This window comes from Peromyscus leucopus, chromosome 2 (genome assembly GCF_004664715.2).
Source record: "Peromyscus leucopus breed LL Stock chromosome 2, UCI_PerLeu_2.1, whole genome shotgun sequence".
NCBI lineage: Eukaryota > Metazoa > Chordata > Mammalia > Rodentia > Cricetidae > Peromyscus > Peromyscus leucopus.
In genome coordinates, this window is record NC_051064.1 from 8,203,117 (window position 1) to 8,222,812 (window position 19,696).

Genomic DNA, 19,696 nt, shown 5'->3' on the forward strand with positions numbered 1-19,696 from the left:
AAGGCAGAATTCACCAGCAAGATGCAGAAGGAGGTAGATGTATAATGTGAAGGAGAAATAATGAGGCATGTGGCAGAACATAGATTAATATAAACAAGTTAAAAGTTATAAGAGCTAGTTGGGAGCAAGTCTAAGCTAAGGCTAAGCTTTCATAATTAATAAGAAGTCTCTGTGTCATTATTTGGGAGCTGGAGGTACAAAGAAAGTCCAGCTACATTGAATTAATTATTGGCTTGGAAAAAAGAGACCCTTTTAAAATTTGGTATTTGAATATTGACATTTGTAAACAAAATAATAATAATCAATAATAATAATAAGCTAAAGAAAAGGAAAATGTCATTTACTTTCTTCCTTTCACTCTTAATTTCACAAAATCTTATATCTAACTATAAATACAGTGTTATAACATTAGATAATATAAGAATAAAATGCACAAAATCTCAAATTTTACAAATACGACTTTTAGTTGTAAGTATAAGCTGTAGAAAAATTAGTAGCCTAGACTTCACATTTTTTTTTCTCCTTGAAAGACATTGACAAAAACTGAAAGGATTTATGTGTTTCTATACCTTTTAGCTTCCCTTCACTGTACTGCCAAAAATTGATCTAAACAATATGACAATAACACAGCAACAACAAATAAAAAAATGAAAATGAGAAAAACTACAAAAACAAAACAAAGATGGTTTCTAAAGTAGTGAGAGTGTGAGACCAAAATGAGCCATCTTAGAAATAAGACCAAAATGCTTTCACCCTAAAATTAAGGCCTAAGATTTCTCCTTTTGAGAACAAGCCAGAAGTTACTGAGACCAGTCAGTTCAGATTCCAGAAACCAGGAAGTGTAAAGGTACAGAGTCACAAGGTAGTCAGGAGGTAATGGCTGCCGGACTATGGAATGTCCTCTCCCTGGCCCCCTAGGCAACTGCTTGACCATAGAATGTCCCAACCCTAGTTTCCATAGTGACTGTGTAATCACCAGATGCCCCCATCCTGGGGCAGCCAATGAAAAATGGTGGTGGGCAACTACTTCCTTAGAAGGAAAACTGAATTGTGATTTCTGGAATTCCTAGACACAAGCCAATCAGAATTGTACCTGTACTAGCACCCCTAAATGATGTAACCTTGTGACTTTTCCCTTTAAAAACTGAGCTTGCAGATAGGTGGGCGCTTCCTCCAGCCTCCACTGTGTTGGATGTATTGGACGAAGTCCCTGCCTAGGCTTGTATTGCTTTTGGATATCCAGAATTAAACCTTGCTTTTGCATTCCGGCATGCTCGTCTTTGGTGGTCTCTCTGGGGGTCACGATCTGGGCACAACAAGAGTATTACCATGGCATTACCACTTCAGAGAGGTGAGGGGTGATTATTACAGGCCCTTTAATAGGAGAGATACTTCTTTTTAGTTAAAAGAATGGGAACTATCTCTTGCCTAGGTAGAAACTGAATCAAAATTCTAGGCTATCTAAAACATACAGGTTTATCCAGTGTCTTAGTTTGGATTTTATTGCTGTGAAGAGACACCACGACCATGGCAATCCTTATAAAGGAAAATATTTAATTGGGTCTGGCTTACAGTTCAGAGGTTTAGTTCATTGTCACCATGGCAGCAAATATGGAAGCATGTGGGCAGACCTGGTGCTGGAGAAGAAGCTGAGAGATCTACAAATTGATCCACAGGAAGCAAAAGGAGACTGCCCCACTAGACCTAGTGTGAACATTTAAAACCTCAAAGCCTGCCTCTACAGTGACATACTTCATCTGACAAGGTCATTCCTATTCCAACAAGGTCAAACTTCCTAACAATGCCACTCCCAATGGGCCAAGTATTCAAACACTGGAGTCTATGGAAGCTATTTCTATTCAAATCACCACATACAGTTAGACCATTTAATTATTTGGTGAGGAAACCACCTGCAGGAAGGCAAATTCATTTAATGCCATGCTAAAGAGATGGGAGGAGTAATTATCTCCTCAATGGGATCATGCACTTTCCCTCCCATAGTCCCTAATCTCTGCACCATCCCTAAAGACCCATGATGAGGCTTTGGTGAGAGAGGCTGGCTTTTCTTAGTAAGATAAATTTCTTTTGCCTTATTTTCTGTCTCTTTGTTGTAGATGCTAACAAGACCATCAGTATGCTTCCCCCTTGTCCTTTGGGCTCTTTCATTCTTCCTCTAAAGTTGCATCCCCTTTGCTAAATGGCTAACCTCTTTTGCTTTTTGACTGCTTGCTGCCTAAATTTCCATGTCTAAAAAAAGCAAGGCTTTGTTTATTCCTCCCCTCTATCTCCCTCCTCTAGGCAGCAGAATACATTTATAGTGGGTCTGTGGTGGGGGTGGGTTGGGCTCAAAACAGCTTGATCACATAACTGCCATGACAGACTTAGAGGCTCAGACACAGCTTCTGTAACAGGCTTGCTGGCATTTAACATCTGGATGGAGAAAAAGCCATGAGCTGACCTCACGGGAGAGCTAGCATCTAAGGGGAAATACCTGACATTCCAAACATTCCCTATAGACAAAAGTCAGCCAGTCAGGGTCTTGAATCCTGGAAACCCCCTAACCCCAACCTGACTATTATTAAAAACCCCACCCTGCCTGGGCTCAGGGCTCTCTGCTTTCTCTGCTGTGTCAGAAGGAGAGTCCAAACTCTAAGGCTCTTTGCTTTTACATATGCAATTCAGTCTCTGTGGTGGTCTTTTGGGGGCCACCATGATCTGGGCATAACTCCTGTCCAGCTGTTTTTGTTGTTGCTGTTGTTTGTATACTGCAAATTCTAAGAAAATTTTCACTGAGCTTCTTCCTGAGTCCACTCTAAAATTCTTTTATTAACAAGACTAAAATTTTCTGTTGTGTAGCTTGAGATCATCAAATGGCCACCTGGCCTTTCTTGAGATTTTTAATCAGCTGAATTTTAACTAAACTGCAACTGACTCCAGCACCCTTGGCTGGATTTGGGACTGTGAATTCATATATGTGTAGAATATATATATATATATATATATATATATATATATATATATATATGTGTGTGTGTGTGTGTGTGTGTGTGTGTGTGTGTGTGTGTATAAATATATATTTGGAATATAAGTATATATATATATATAATTTTCATAATCTAGTCATCTGTTGGTGCACTTTGAATTGATTTCAATTCTTTGCTATAATGAATAAAGCAACAATAAACATGAAGGTGCAAATATATCTGTGGTAAAATGTGGGATTCTCTGGGTTTATACTCAGGAGTAAAATATTTGGTTCATATGATAGTTCTACTTTTAATTTTTTTTTTCAGAAATCTCCAAACTGATTTCCACAGTGGCGGTATTAACTTTTATCACTATCAACAATGAACAAGGGTTGCTTTTTCTCCCATCCTCTCCAGCATTTGTTGTTGGATTTGTTCTGATAGTCATTCTTATTATCTTAGGTGGTATCTCAAGGTAGTTTTAATTTAAAATTAGAATAACTATTGAATAAAATTCCTTTTGAATAATCATACACAATTTGTAACTATGGACATTCAAATTAGACTTTTTGAACAATAGAGTATGAAGTTTATCATATGACAGTGATATGGAAATTTTTTTCAATGTGATTTATTAATAATACTGGAGGTAATAGAAATGTTGACAAGGATATTGGATATTTGTTAATTAAAAGTTGGATAAGGTATAGTGAAATCAACTTAATCATATTATCATGACTTTAAATGATTATGAAAAGGGCCTTAGTATAAAATAAGAGATATCTTTGAAAATTATACACAGAGAAATGACCTACAGAAAATTTATAACATGGTAAAAGCTGTTCAACATTATTAATTTGTGAGAAGGCATTCAACTGTGCTGAACAATGTTTGATGTCTTTTGTACCCAGTGTCTCCATCAGTGTTTATGAATACAGAAACACTTGAGTTGTAAGAGAGATTGGAAAACAAACAAACAATTCAATTTAAAGATATTTAAAAATAAGTAACTTCTTGTTTTCTTATGTTGATATACAAATGAGAAGTGAGATCTCAGCTGAAGTGTTTTTAAAAATTGATTTCACTAACTACATAAAACAGAATCATAACAATAGTACTTCAAAAGTTAATTCCTTGGAACAACAGGAATTATAAGGACTTTTCTTCTTTCAAGTATATGTGATTGGCAAGTATAGTTAAAGAGATGAAATTGACTGACAGGAGAAGGCAGACACTGAGGTCCTCAAGAGACTAAGGGAAATACCTGGAAGCAAACTAAGCTTAAAGATATTTGAAAGTAAATGCCTAAGACTAAGATCTCAGGTCTCAGATCAGAGATCCATAGCTTTTGACAGGAAACTTGAATATAGATGAAGGAAAAACAGCAAAAAGCCTGTGATAGGAAATGGCAGCAAGATGCTCAAAGGAATATAATCTGAAGAAAAAGTAGTAAGTGACCTAGAGTTTAAAACCAGTTGCTAATATATAATGAGAAGGAAAGGAAGAAGAAAGACACAATTATAAGGAGAATGCCTTCTCACAAATTAATAATGTTGAACACTTATATCTGTTATTTTAAATTACAGAATGATCTGTAGGAAGAAATTGCACTCTAAAATAAGAATAATAGAACAAATGAACAGAATACAATGAATATTGGAGACAACTGAGTTTTCATAATTTCTTGTGTTGCATGAAAAATTACAATATACGTATTTAACATTAAGAATAAGAATACAAGATTTATTTGAAATGTAAATGTTTTTAAAGTTGAATATACTACTAAATGTGTAAGGATTCATTACTGCTATTGTCACAGATGAATTTCTTCTAAATTATACTTACAATATTGTAGATGTTAAATATTTTTGAAGTAAAAATGAATAATAAAACAAAATGGAAATATCTAAGGAAAAATAACATATAACAAATTTTACAAATAGATAAGTTGGCATATAACGTCAGAAATAATTGAAGTATTATAATACTCAGTTGCATAATAGTAAAAATATTCTCATGGAATAGTACTATATGTTTATTTGTAGAGGTATTTAAATAAATATATGTATTCTTGTAAGCCTATGAAAAAAGATAAAAAAGATCATGTCTGTCAACATTCATGCATACTAGTACTTTTCTTGTTCCATGTTATTATAATTATTATTTTGAAAGAAAATTTAATATTCTTCATCCATAACATTATTTTGCTATGTACCTGTCAGAAAGGAATTGCTTATACTCATAATTCATGGAATTAACCTTCCTTTAATTTTTATACTCACAGTAAGCATGATATCCTGGTGAACTGACAGAACCAAATCCAGAAAAAATACTATCATGATAGTTCATAACATAATAATCTGTATTAGGATCTCTAAATTTATATAGATAACAATTGTAGTTATGAAGACTTGACCTTGATGTCAAATGATGCTATTTACTATAGAAACAGTATTTTAAATAACACTTGCAATTCCCCATCTATTGTTCAAGATTCAAGACTTTTTACCAAAACATCATTCAATCTTTTGTTGACTTTTCAGGAACCCTGTTCAGATCTTGTCTGCTGGACCTGGAATCTGAAGACCTGAAAGAACAAGGCAGACCACAGTCTACTGCTGTAGACAACCTTGCTTCATTTCAGTGTTCTTGTACACATGAATGTAACAAAGAAAGCAATGATCCATTGAAGACTGTTTGAGATCAGAAAAAACATGATCTGAGAAACATAATCAGAAAAACATAAAAATAAATGCCAGTAAGCATTTACTACATATTAAGAGAGTAGTCCTTTCCCAGAAGTTTCTAAGGATACACCAATCTAAAGACAATTGTCTTACATATACTATAGATTATATCTGAGAAAGCATGAAAATAAGACAGAATGCAATATCCAGATTCAGGGCACATTGACCAGACTAGATTCTATAGCTATGTTCTGACATACAGAAAGCATAAACAGGTCTTATAAATGGAATATAAATGTTTAACGCAGGAGGCATGAAATCACATCCAAGAACAATCCAGGGAACAAAATTCACCTGAGGCTCTCTCACAGTTCCCTAAGACATTGTTCGCCACGCAACATTTTTCTGATGTCTTGGTCAGCAAAAGCCAGCTGTTGCAGGTATAGTAACATGTGTAGGGAAGACAAACAATTTATGAATGGAACTGAGAGAGTGACAGCCCACTATATCAACTGGATGAAATGAGCTGAAGTGGCCTCTCTTGTACCTTTGTACAAAAAGGGAAGATGTCTTTAATCCACAGGTGGTCAGTCTTTGAAATATGTTAGTGAATTAACTGACTTATTTCTTAATGTTGTGCTGATTTATTAAATTTAAATTGTATTCTTTTAGCACTATAATAGCAGAGTCAGGTGAGGTAATGATGACGTGAATACATCATAAGTGTTACTACGTTCAATTATAAAACTAACAAAAGGAAGAAACAATTTGTGTTCTAATTAAAAAAAAAACATACCCTGCAAAAATCACAGCCTAAAAAAAAGTCCAGTATCAGATACAAGAGTTCTCTTTACATATGGTTGGTCAGGTAGTCTATAGGATTTTAAAAACATTGCAGACTGTTGATATAATCCTTAGTTGCCTCACAGATGTTGAAGGTAAGCCTCTATGGATGAAGACATTACACATTTTGGACACAGAATTCAGGTGATTGAAGCTGATTTAACATTAAAGCCTTCTTCATGTGGTTTAGCTTCTATGGTATCAGAAAATACTGTTCAGGCTGCCAAGAGAGAGGAGTAATAAACTATCCCATCAAGCTACATCATTTATGAACCACAATGACTGGCATGGCAGCACATCTATAAATAATCAGTAAGTGGCATTCACATGTTTGTAGTGACCAAGAGCTGTCTAATTGGACTTCAGGTACAGTAAGCAAGAAGAAAATCATACCTGATACTAGAAACATAGCCAGCTTCTAGGAGCTAGTGAGATCATAAAACTTTGTGAAGAATCCATGACTGTCACTTTGCATAAGCATAATTATAACTACATTTTAAAACTCATCTTTTTTTCTTTTTTTTTAATTAGGAAAATTTTTTATTCATTTTACATACCAACCACAGATCCCCCTCTCATCCTTCCTCCCACTCCCCCAGTCTTCTTCAATCCCAAGCCACCCATCCCCTCCTCCAAAAAGGTAAGGCATCTCATGGGGAGTCATTAAAGCTCACCTTTAAATCCATAGATTAGTATAGCTATCACCTTTCCCAAAAGAAACTTTTTTAAAATTGAAATGGAGAGCATCTTCGAAAACCACAATTAGTTCATGCATAGATCAATTGATTTCTGGGAGCCCAGCCCAATGGCTATATCTACATCAAAACTCTCATCTACATCAAAACTCTCATGCCTATGGCTCAGGTTTCATCACGCAAGAGAGCATGGAAAGATTATAAGAGCCAGGATATCAGGAAGTCTGTTGAGGAACGTTCACTAGTTTGGATGCATAACCAAGACTAGAATAGTGACAATGTCAATGGATATGTTAACATAGAAGGCAGAACACTTCATGGACTTCTATCCTTAGACAAAGTAGTAGGCAACTAATAACCATTGGGAGAGGGAGAATTAGCCTCTCCTTTGTTAGATCCACCTTATTGATTATCCCATGCACAATCGTCAGTCCTGAAACCATATTATACACATAAACAATGAAAACAGACTCATTGGATTATATTTATATATTTATATATGTTATAATATATATATATATATATATATATATATATATATATATAAAATCTCCAACAATAAAGATAAAAGAAAAGAGGCTTTCATATTGGGAGTAGATGGGGCCATGGGAGGAGTTAGAGGGAAGTGCCAGGAGTGTTCTTGTGCAGAAAGTGGAAGGGGAAAGTGATATAATCCTATTTTAATAGAAAAAATATTTTTAAATCACCCCATCCTAGCCCATATCTATGGCAGCAGCTTTCTCTTCTCGAAGTGGCCAGACCAGCATCCTAAACCCCATTTAATACTGTCTCCTACTCCACCTGTGAGCACCCAGCATAACCCCAAATGCCCCTCTTCTCCACATCACCATATGCCCACCAACACCTCTTGTGGAAGTCTTCTACCCCATCAGAAGCCAGGCCAGAATCCTGATCCTGAGAGGCCAGTTCAGTATCCTGAAGCCAGAGACCAGGCTACTGCCTAAAAACTAGGCAGAAGACTCCTACCCCCACCAGAAACTAGCATCTGGACCCCAGGAGAACCCTGCCTAAATCAGACACCACACACACACATACATAGCCAGAACTTCAACCCCAAACTTGGGCAACAACCCTGTTCACACCAGAGGCCATCCAGGCCATCAGAAGTACAGCCCCCAGAACACAGAAAGAATATTAAAAGCTGCAAGGAAAAAGGCCAACTAACATATAAAGGTAGACCTATCAGAATGATGCCTGACTTCTCAACAGAGACTTTAAACCCAGAAGGGCCTGGACAGATGTCTTATGGACTGTTAAGGGACCACAGATGACAGCTCAGACTAATATACCCAGGGAAACTTTCAATCTCCACAGTTGGAGAAAAAAAAGACAAAGTCAAATTTAAAATATATGTATGACAAATAGAGCCCTACAGATGGCACAAGAAGGAAAACACCAACCCAAGGAAATTAACTATACCCATGAAAACACAGGCAATAGATAATCTCATACTAGAAAATTTCAAACAAGAGAAATACACACTACCACCACCAGCAGCAGCAGCAACACAATAACAGAAACTAACAGCCTGGTAACTAATATCTTTCAATATCAATGGACTCAATTTGCCAATAAAATGACACAGACTAACAGAATGGATATGAAAAAAAGATCCATCCTTTTTCTAAATTCAAGAAACACACCTTAGCATCAAAGATAGACACTATCTCTGAGTAAAGTGTTGGAAAGAATTTTCAATCATATTGACCTAAGAGGCAAGCAGGTATAGCTATTCTAATACTTAACAAAATATATTTCAAACGAAAATTAATTAAGAGAGTTGGAGAAGGACATTTCCTGCTTAAACAAACCAAAAAATCCACCAGGATGATGTCTCAATTTTGAACATTTATTTCCCAAATGCAAGGGCACCTGAATTTGTAAAAGAAGCATTACTAAAGCATAAATCATACATCAAAACCCACACATTAATAGTGGGAGACTTAAACACTTTACTCTCACCAATGGACAGGTTATCTAGACAGAAACTAAAACAAAAAAATAATGGAATTAAAATGTTATGATACGAATGGACCTAACAGATATGTACAGAACATTTCACCTAAACACAAGAAAACATATACCTTCTTCTCAGCACCTCATGGAACCTTCTTCAAAATTTACCACATACTCTGTCAAAAAGAAAGTCTCAACAGATACAAGAAAATTGGAATAACCCCCTGTATCCTAACAGACCACCGTGGATTAAAGTTGGATTTCAACAACAATAGAAACAGCAGAAAGCCTAAAAACTCCTGGAAACTGAACAACTCTGGGTCAAGGAAGAAATAAAGAAATTAAAGTCTTCTTAGAATTCAATAAAAATGAATGCACAACATACACAAACTTATGGGACACAATAAAAGTGGTGCTAAGAGGAAATTTCATAGCAAAAAAATTCCTGGATAAAGAAATTAGAGAATTCTTATACCAGTGATTTAACAGCATACCTGAATGATCTAGAACAACAACCAAAAAGCAGACATACACAAGAGCAGTAGATGGTAGGAAATACTAAAACTCAGGACTGAAATCAATGTAAAAAAGAAACAAAGAATCAATGAAAAAAAGAGTTGGTTCTTTGAGAAAATCAACAAGATAGATAAGCCCTCATCCAAACTAACTAAAAGGTAGAGAGAATATCCAAGTTAACAAAATCTGAAACAAAAATGGGGACATAATAACAGACATTAAGGAAATCAAAAAGATCATTAGGTTATATTTCAAAAACTCCACAAATTTGGAAAACCTAAAGTTGGACAATTTTCTCTATTGACAGCATTTACCAAAGTTAAATCAAGATCAGATTAACAGTTTAAACAGAGCTATAACCTCTAAGGAAATAGAAGCAGTCATTGAAAGTCTCCCAATCAAGTCAAGCACAGAGGCTATCTCTGATGCCTGCTGGCATTTAGGACCACACTGGGTTCCCTTGCTCAGCCTTAATAAAAGGCAAGGAATTCAGCCTTACTGCAACTTGATATGCCCTGTTTTGTTATATCCATGGTAGGCCTGCTCTTTTCTTAATAGAAACAGAGGAGGAGTGAATGGAGGAAGCAGACAGAGTTGGTGGGGGAAGAACTAGGAGGAGAGGTGGGAATGGAAACTGCGACTGGGCTGTAAAATAAATAAATATTAAAAATCCCTTTAAAAGAGGATACTATAAAAATTTAAAATTAAATAAAACAAACAATTTTAAAACTGGAAACTTACAGTGGATGGGTTGAGTTTTTATCAGTAATCCAAAATCTGGTATTAGGTAGAATGTAATATTAACGATCGGTTAATGTAAACTAAAAGGAATGTACAAATTCCATGGCCACTACTATTCTTACCCCGTGGAAAGCTGTGTTTACTAATAGAAGCTCAGAAAACTCACCTGTAGATCATAGTTTGTGATCTTTCTTTTAACCTTCCATATATAAATTCTTTCTCCCCTAAAGCTTAGTGTACTAAATGCATGATCTCTATGGATAGCATTGAAGGACGTATGTCCAAGTTGGCTTTTCAGTGGGCTTCAGCCTGTGAGAAGCAATGATAATGTTAGGGAAAGAAATGATAAGGAGTTCTAGACATTTATTCCTTCAAATGTTGAATTAAGGTGTGGTAGATGTCTGAATGCTCTCATGAGAAGGAACAATTTTGGCTGGACACATAGTTATTTCAAATTCAGTTTCCACTAACTCCTTTTTTTTTTGTTCATCTAAAACTAAAAGGTTCATTGTTTCCTGTTGTTACTGCCTTATTTCTTACAGATACCCTCCACCTTTCCCAATGCTAAGCAAGTAATTACCCGATTAAAATCTCTTGAAAACAAGCATCTAATCATATTATAGCCAGAACCCCAATAAGCAATGGAAGAAAGAGAAAAGTAGTTTACTAAACTCCTAGGTGACCTATATACACTTTAAATATGGGAAGTTTAGTTATTCGTCCTTTTAATTTGCTTTAGCTAACCAAAGACATTCTTGTCTACAAGATAATTTCATAAAAGTTTTCTCTCCATCATTTTCTTTGATAGTGCCTCAAACTCTTATCACCTGGAGTGACAAATCATGACTCTCTGTCTCCTCAAATCAACTCTACCTTTTAAACATAAATATGTGAAAGCTTATCTTTAAACAATTTTAGAGTATAGTGAGATCTGAAATAGAATGAATGGACCCGTTTTTGTCCTAAGAGCCCCTGGAAGCAAAGATTAAGCAGCATGAAGAACCCACTGGGCATCTTGCTTTCACTCTTTCCTCACTGTAAAAGGGAAGGTCACCAGATTTTTCCTGGAATTGAGCTCCACAATTCGTAACACACACACACACACACACACACACACACACACACACACACACACACACATATGGCTTATTTATTTTCTGATAAATTGTTCATAAATACTAGGCTTTAGTGTTAGCTTTTGTCAACTGAAAGCTAGATACCTCAAGTAGATAATATTTCAGGAAGACAGGGAGGCCTTCAGTGAGCTCATTTAAAAACAGAGCTTCTTTCATCTGTAATTCTACTGAACTCATGCATGAGGCAGGAAGCCAGATGCTATGATTTTCTAAAGAACTTCATAGGCTTTAGAAGAAAACTAGAACAAAAGCTTTAGAATTGCTATTGGTGCAGTAGAGAAACAGTAATAAAAGAAAGTTACTTGTATATAGAAATGTTGGGTTAATGGCACCCTGATTGCATAAGAAAGGATGAAAACTAAGTTAGATTTTGAGAAACTAATTCAATCCTAAATAACCTCACTGAAAGACTCCTTACAACAAACAAACACAAATGCAACAACAGGGTAGGGGTATAGCTCAGTGATGAGATGCTTACCTAGAGTGCATGAGGCACTAGGTTCAAGTCACAGGACTTTCTTCTGTACCTTCCACCAGAAATGTACACTGAGTCACATTACAACTGTTGTCTCTTTGGGTTGGGGATTTAGCTCAGTGGTAGAGTGCTTGCCTAGCAAGTGCAAGGCCCTCGGTTCGGTCCTCAGCTCCAGAAGAACAAACAAACAAACAAAGAAACTGTTCTCTCTTTATTTCTCTTCCTTTGCAAAATCATCTTCCTCCTCCCACTTTTACAGGATTGTGACTCTAAAGAGAAGATACTTCTCAATGATTCAATCATGAGCAGCAAAGTATTCTTTTCATTGACAGAACCCAGAACATTCAATGACCTACACATTACACAGGGGATATGAGGGTGTGCAACACCCTCTTCCTTCTTCTTTCTTTAAGTTTACTACAGCCAAACACATAAATTACTGTGAGATTTAACATGTAGAATGGTAATATAATCTACCTAAAACTATCCCAAGAGGTCAGAGTCAATTGTTAATACTCAGCTAAAGGTACGTGGACAGGGTAGTCACTACTATAGATAATGATGGCATTGCTTAGCCTGTAATTTTTCCAAATCATTACACTTTCTCTCAGCAACAAAAGCCCATTGGACCTACCAGCTTCTAAGGCTGTAATTTTGAGAACTGTACCTTTCATCCTTTCAGAACTGGCCTTGGAAAAAGAATGATTTTCTTCTTAAAAATTCTCATCTCCCCAATATTGCTTTTTGAGAGGTAAGAACTCCTGACCTATGTCTGTTACATCTTTTCTGCTTATTACTCTAAATTGTTTAACCTCTTCACTCATCCAGTTCCAACACCAGAGATGAAAAGAGAGCTTGACAAGCCCCTTATAAAGTCAGGCCATTATGTCATCCAGCCTTATCATTGCTATTGCCTTTTACACTACAGTCAAAATCTTTTCACAGAGCTGCACAGTGGTATGCCTAAATGCAAGAAAATACAGAAATTTTACTGAACAACTATGACTCAGTTTTTCAAAAGGTTGACCAGTCTGGAGAACAAGATCAGATCTTGGATCTTCCTTTTCTGATTTGTTAACAATGAGGAAATTAGCAGGAAGGTGGAAGGGAGCTCATTGTTTATTGGATGGACATAGTATTTTAATGCCCCTTTGAAGAGGTGTAGCAGTCTTCATGCCTCTTCACAGACTGTGTTTGAGTTTCTTTTTGAGATGGAATTATTATGGAGGCTATGAGATTAGCAGGTCATGTTCTAGAATTTAGCTTCTAAAAAAGTTTCTTGTTTGAAACATAGTTTCAGACCATTCTTCATTAGATTACACAGATACTCTTTAAAAAACATGACAACTTTGTATCTCAAGGAACTTGTATGCTAATGTGTCCAGTTTCAATGCTACAGACTGACACAAACTATACATGAATGTGTACAGCTAAGTGGAAGATGTCTATGAACATTACCAAAAGGTCTCCCATGGATAGAACAAAGAGGGCTAAGAAAATAGGAAAACAAAAAACAAAAAACAAAAACAACCCTAGAATCCACCACCAAAGCATTGTCTGAAAAGTACTGATTGGATTTGGAGTTTCAAACAAGAAATAAAAAATAAAAAATAAAAAAAAGGGCTCAATTAGAAATGTCCAGATTGAGCATGGGTGAAGATACTTGCCCTATTCTTCAGAAAATTTCCAGGAACTGGCTAATCTAATAAATAACACATAAGTTAGTTTAGGAAACCGCCTATATAACAGAATTAATCTCTGAAGTGGCTCTTTCTGATATTAGGAGATTTAAAAAGCATTTTCATAAGAACAATTTGTTTCCATTAAAACATCCATTTGTAAGGGTACCTAGATTTGAATAAGGCATTGCCTTAAGTCAATGTCACAGACTTTGCCTTTGCTTAGTGACCTTGCCCATCTCTTCTTGGTTATTTGGGATATTCTTGGTTATCAATCTGATGATATCTGGAATGTACTACATCCAGAAATGGAGGTCACATTTTTGAGAGATTTTCTGCTTGGTTTGAAGTGGGTTCTGCTTCTTGTCAGGACCTTTGAGGTGGGAAGGCATATGCCTTTGATCTGGATCTTAAGGCTGAAAGACACAGGTCTTTGATCCAGAATTTGAGGCAGGAAGGCACAACTTCAACCTGGGCAACACTTTCTGCTGGGAGCCTGTATAAGGACATGGAAGAAGGAGCTGTTTTTGCCTGCTTGCTCTTTCCTTGCTCACACATTCATTTCTTCACTGGCATTGGGGCCTACTTCTTTAGGATTCTAGCACATATGGAAGACCAGCTGAGCCATCAAGCCTTGTGGGACTGAGATACTACTAGATTTTTAGACTTTTGGTTTACAGCCAGCCATTGTTGGATTAGTTGGACTGCAGCCTGTAAGTCATTCCAATAAATCCCACATATCTATATCTGTATCTATATGTATATGTATATCTATATCTATATGCAGACAGATAGAGATAGAAAGAGAAAGAGAGAGAGAAGAAAGAAAAAGATGCATTCCATAATTTCTGTGTTTCTAGAGAACCCTGAATAATACACTGGGTTTTATCTACAGTCTTTTCTTTCTCTTGCAGCAGAATGATGGTATTTATAATTGAAGTATAATGTCTGTGCCTTCAATATGAAATTTTCTGTCTCTACATGACCTGGCTGTCTTTTAAAAAGGAAATTGAATGGAAATAATTTATCAAAGGAAATTGACTAGGAGGGTCTTTTTGGAAATTACACATCTTATGAATTACAAAACTTATGAATAAACACTAAAATTTATGTTTTTGTATTTATGAATATGTGTATATATGCATATTACTGAATTAAATTTGTCTCAATATTTAAATCCCTAACTGATGGAAGAAAAAATGTGAAAACTGTAATAGTTCTCGTCAAGACTTATGACTCAGAATTATCCATACTATTGGAAACGACCAGAGTATTTAGTTAAGAAAGGTTACTAAGGACCAGATATAATTGCCTTTCTGATACAACTAAAGTCCAAAATTTATACAACAGCCATTCTTAAGGCAATGAGTGTAAGCCAATGAATATCAATGATTCTGGAAAATAAAATAAATAATAAAGTCCCCTTTTAATCAATCATCCTAGCTGATGTTGCTTTTTGTGGGGATTCATTTGAAAGTGCCCTAGTCCTTCCGTGTGGCCTCATACCCTTCCCTAACACTTTCTGTTGAAGATCAGCTTTTCCCTTGGCTTTGGTTGGCCAGCCACAGGAGAATGCAGTGCATTGTGAGTGTCCCTGAAGAGGATGGAAAGGAGGGAGCATCCCAGATAAGCAGACATATAGCTCTTGGCACCTGTCTTTTCACTTTGCAGTCCAGAAAAGCTCTTGCCAGCCTTAAAACCTAAAATGCTAAAATTATGTGAAAACCCCCCAGGAGAATGAATTAAAAATTAGGAAAATGACATAGAAAAGTCAACCTAAACAATTAGGCTAAATTTTTGTCTTGAAAAGTATCATTATAACTAGCATAGGAATGATACACATTTAAAAAATGAGGAATGAAAGAAAGGATGTCTTTATCTGATGACAAATTATTTGAAGTAGCATTATGTCGGGACTGCCGACAGTCAGCTCGGTAGCTGGGTAGAGGCATGCGGATTGAAGAGACAATGAAGAAGACAGAAAGAGTCGAGAGGTCTGCTGGTCAATGCCAGATAGCCCTGAGTTTATTTCACAGTCAGCTTATATACAGTCTTGAAGGACAGAGGTAGAACAATGCACAGCACAGGCATTCAACCACTATCTATCCTGTCTTGCGTCAAGGAGCAGGGAGTTTCAGTTTCTATCTCAATGTACCTGTGGCTGGCATCAGCAGCCTACATCTAGCTAGATGGTGTGTTCCTTCTTGTGGGCTAATCAAGACTTTCTCATAGCCCTACAAGGAGGCTCTGTGGGCTAATTGGGACTTTCTCACAGCCCTTCAATGCTGTGGATATCACTCTATGTAAATAAAACACTGATGGCCAATGACCAGGCAGGAGGTAGGTGGGACAAGGAGAGAGGAGAATTCTGGGAAGCGGAAGGCTAGGGGAGAGAGACTGCAGCCACCGAGAGGAGAAGAGCATGTAGAGACGCCGGTAAGCCACCAGTCACGTGGCAAGCTATAGATTTATAAAAATGGGTTAATTTAAGATAAAAGAACAATTAGCAAGAAGCCTGCCACGGCCATACAGTTTATAAGTGATATAAGCGTCTGAGTGATTATTTTATAAGTGGATTGTGGGACTGCGGGGCTTGGGGAACCTGGAGAGAAGCCCTCCAGCAACACTTCAAGGAGACTCTGTGGGCTAATCAGAACTTTCTTACAGCCTTGGAGCAAATAAGCTTGAACTCTATTGACTCAGAATAGACTTCAGATTCAAACTGGGAAACTGAGTCAGTTGTGGGCTCTCACAGCATTATGAACAAATTTATAGCAAAATAGGTAATATCAAAGTAAAAGAAAATCTTGTTAAGACACATTGCAAGTTATTTAGTAAATAAATAGAAATTGCATATAACCTTATAAATAGTGATAGAATTGAATTAGTAATGAAAGAAAGCTGACAATCAATATAACCCATGAGCATACAGAGTAGCTAATAGAACATTTGCAAACAGATTATAGAGTCATATGGACAAATAACTTATGTTTTAATGAAGAATATCTAATCATACATATAGAAATTTCGATCCAGGATTTGGCATTATTTCCATGTCCTCTTCCTTGTGGACAAGGTAGAGAAAGGAAGGAATAAAAACACCTCATCTTAGAAATCTAGAAAACAGAATAGCAATCAGGTTATAAAAGTTGCCATTTTCAATGTTCCCACATGGTGAACTTTTGTAGAATATTATATTATTTTAAGGTGTGTTACATTTGTTTATGCTGTGGAACGTTTGCTTTAATGATGCAAAGATGTGTTGCATTTCTTATGTTGCATTTGTTTAGTTCCGTGGAGCTATGTTACTGTGCCTGTCTAGAACACCTGATGGTCTAATAAAGAGCTGAGTGGCCAATAGTGAGGCAGGAGAGAGGATAGGTGAAGCTGGCAGGCAGAGACTAAATAGATGGAGAACTCTGGGAGAAAAAGAAGAAAGAGAAAGAGATCAAAGAGGAGGACATCAGGGGCCAGCCACCCAGCCACCCAGCCAGCCATGAGTAAGAGTGAAAGTAAGATTACAGAAGTAAGAAAAAGAAAAAGCTCAGTGGCAAAAGGTAGATGAAAATAAAGTCGAGAAAAGCTGACTAGAAACAAGCCAAGCTAAGGCCGGGAATTTAAAATTAACAATAAGCCTCTGTGTGTGATTTATTTGGGAACTGAGTGGCAGGTCCCCCCAAAGAGCAAAAACAACCAACATCAGTGAACTTCTATGGCACATCTATAACCACACCCCTTTCCTGGTTATTCTTTTGCTGTCAATGACTTTTCAGGTCAAATTCTCACTAATATTACTAATCTTAAACACGACTTCTGTCACAGTCATTTTGTTTGGGCTGCAACAAACTGACTTATTCAGCCTATCTAATTCATAAAGTATTTAAACTTATTTCTCAATGAACAGTAAAGTATATACAAACTTTTCAAGAAATATTAAATTATTTCAGTCATAACACAGTATTAATTCAGAAATGTTGTTAGAGAACCTAAAATAACTAGTACAATTTAAATTGTTACAGGATAATTTTAAAATGTCAAAGTTTAATATCATTCAGTAATGCAAGGATTGTTAATGTACTTTTTGTCTTCTGTTTCTTAATTAGAATAGGTAGAAATATCAAACACGTATATGAGAACCATAAATCAAGGTTTTCTTTGATTCTATAAGAATAAATGCTTTTCATAATCCATGTCTCTTATTGTGCGGAAACCCCTCATTATATTGAATGCAATTCTATATTGGAAATGATTATTATTCACATGATTTAGCATTCTAGCTATTTTATCTGATACATGAATAAAATCACTTTATTTTTTTTCAAGGACTGAAAAAAATATTAGGTTTCAATAGCTGTGAGAAATAAACCATTACATTTCAATGTTCAATATCAGTGAACATAGGCAAGTACTTGGATTTTACACCACAAAAAGGTGGTGGTGGAAAAGTTAAGAAAGGGACCTAGCTGAGGAAGCAAGGTCACTTGAGCATGATGGTAAAGAGAACATTGTGACTCCAGCAGCAGGACATGATGTCATATGACAATGCATGATACGGCAACTGACATACAAACACATTTTCTCTACTTTTGCTCAAATATTTCAAATTTCAAAAACATTTTTCTTCCTTATCATCATTTTTTCACTTTTATTTTTATATTTCTTTATTTTACAACCTGACTGCATTTTCTCCTCCCTCCTCACCTCGCATTCCCTTCCCCCCAACCTTCTCTCTGTCCCCCTTTAATCCACTCCTGCTCCTTTACTATGCAGAAAAATGCAGTCCTCCCATGGATATCAACCCATCAGGGTATATTAAGTTGCAATAAGGCTAAGCACCTGGCCTTGTATTAAGGCTGGCAAGGCAACCAGCATAAGGAATAAGGGTCCCAAATGCCAGCAAAAGAGTCAGAGATGGCACCTGCTCCCACTGCTAGGAGTCCCACAAGAAGCCCAAGCTACACAACTGTAACATACATGCAGAAGACCTAGGTCAGTCCCATTCAGGCTCCTGGTTTGTCAATTCAGTCTCTGTGAGCCCCTATGAGCCCAGGTTAGTTGATTCTGTGGGTTTTCATGTGATGACCTTGACTCATCTGGCTCTTGCAATCATTCCTCCCTATATTCAGCAGGATTCCCTGAGCTCAGCCTTATGTTTGACTGTGGGTCTCTGTATCTGTTTCCACCAGATGCTGGATGAAGCCTCTTTGATGACAATTGGGCTAGGCACCAATCTATGAGTGTAGAAGAATATGTTTAGGCATCATTATATTGAGAATTTTTCTCCAGTTGTTTTTCGTTTCATTCTAGGTCCCTAGGCCATCTAGACCCTGGGTTTTGGTGCTCCAGGCAGTATCAGGGGTGGGTCCACTCTCAGGCTGGACAAGTCTTTGGTTGGCAACTCCCATAATCTCTATGCCATCCATACTCCAGCACTTCCCATAGGCTGGACAGACTGTAGGTCGAAGGTTATGTGGCTGGGCTGGTGTCTGAATTCCTCTGGTAGTCTTGCCTGGGAAGAGAAGATGGTCAGTTCAGACTATGCATCCTCTTAGCTGAGGTCATCCTTGTAGAATCCTGGAGTTTCCCTTGCACCAGATTTCTACCTGATCTGGAAATGACCTCCTTTGTAGTTGTCTCTTTCAGTACTTTCCACCCCACCCTCACCTGACCCCTCATGTTGCCATAACCCACCTACCCCTGTCCACCCACGAAATCTCTTCTATTTCCCCTTCCCTGGGAGATCTGTGTCACCCTTAAGACCTCCTTGTTACCTAGCCTTATTATCATTATGATACCATCTCATGCGCTTCTCTCCATATTTAGATCTAGGTCACAATTGCTTTGTTTTATATGTTTGTTTGTTTTCTTTGTTTAGTTTTGTTTTCTACACATCAATCTTGTTTGTAACACAGACACACAAAGGTCTGGTTTACGAGCTAGCAGTCTGGATCATCTGTAAAGACAAAGGGAGAGGTATTAAG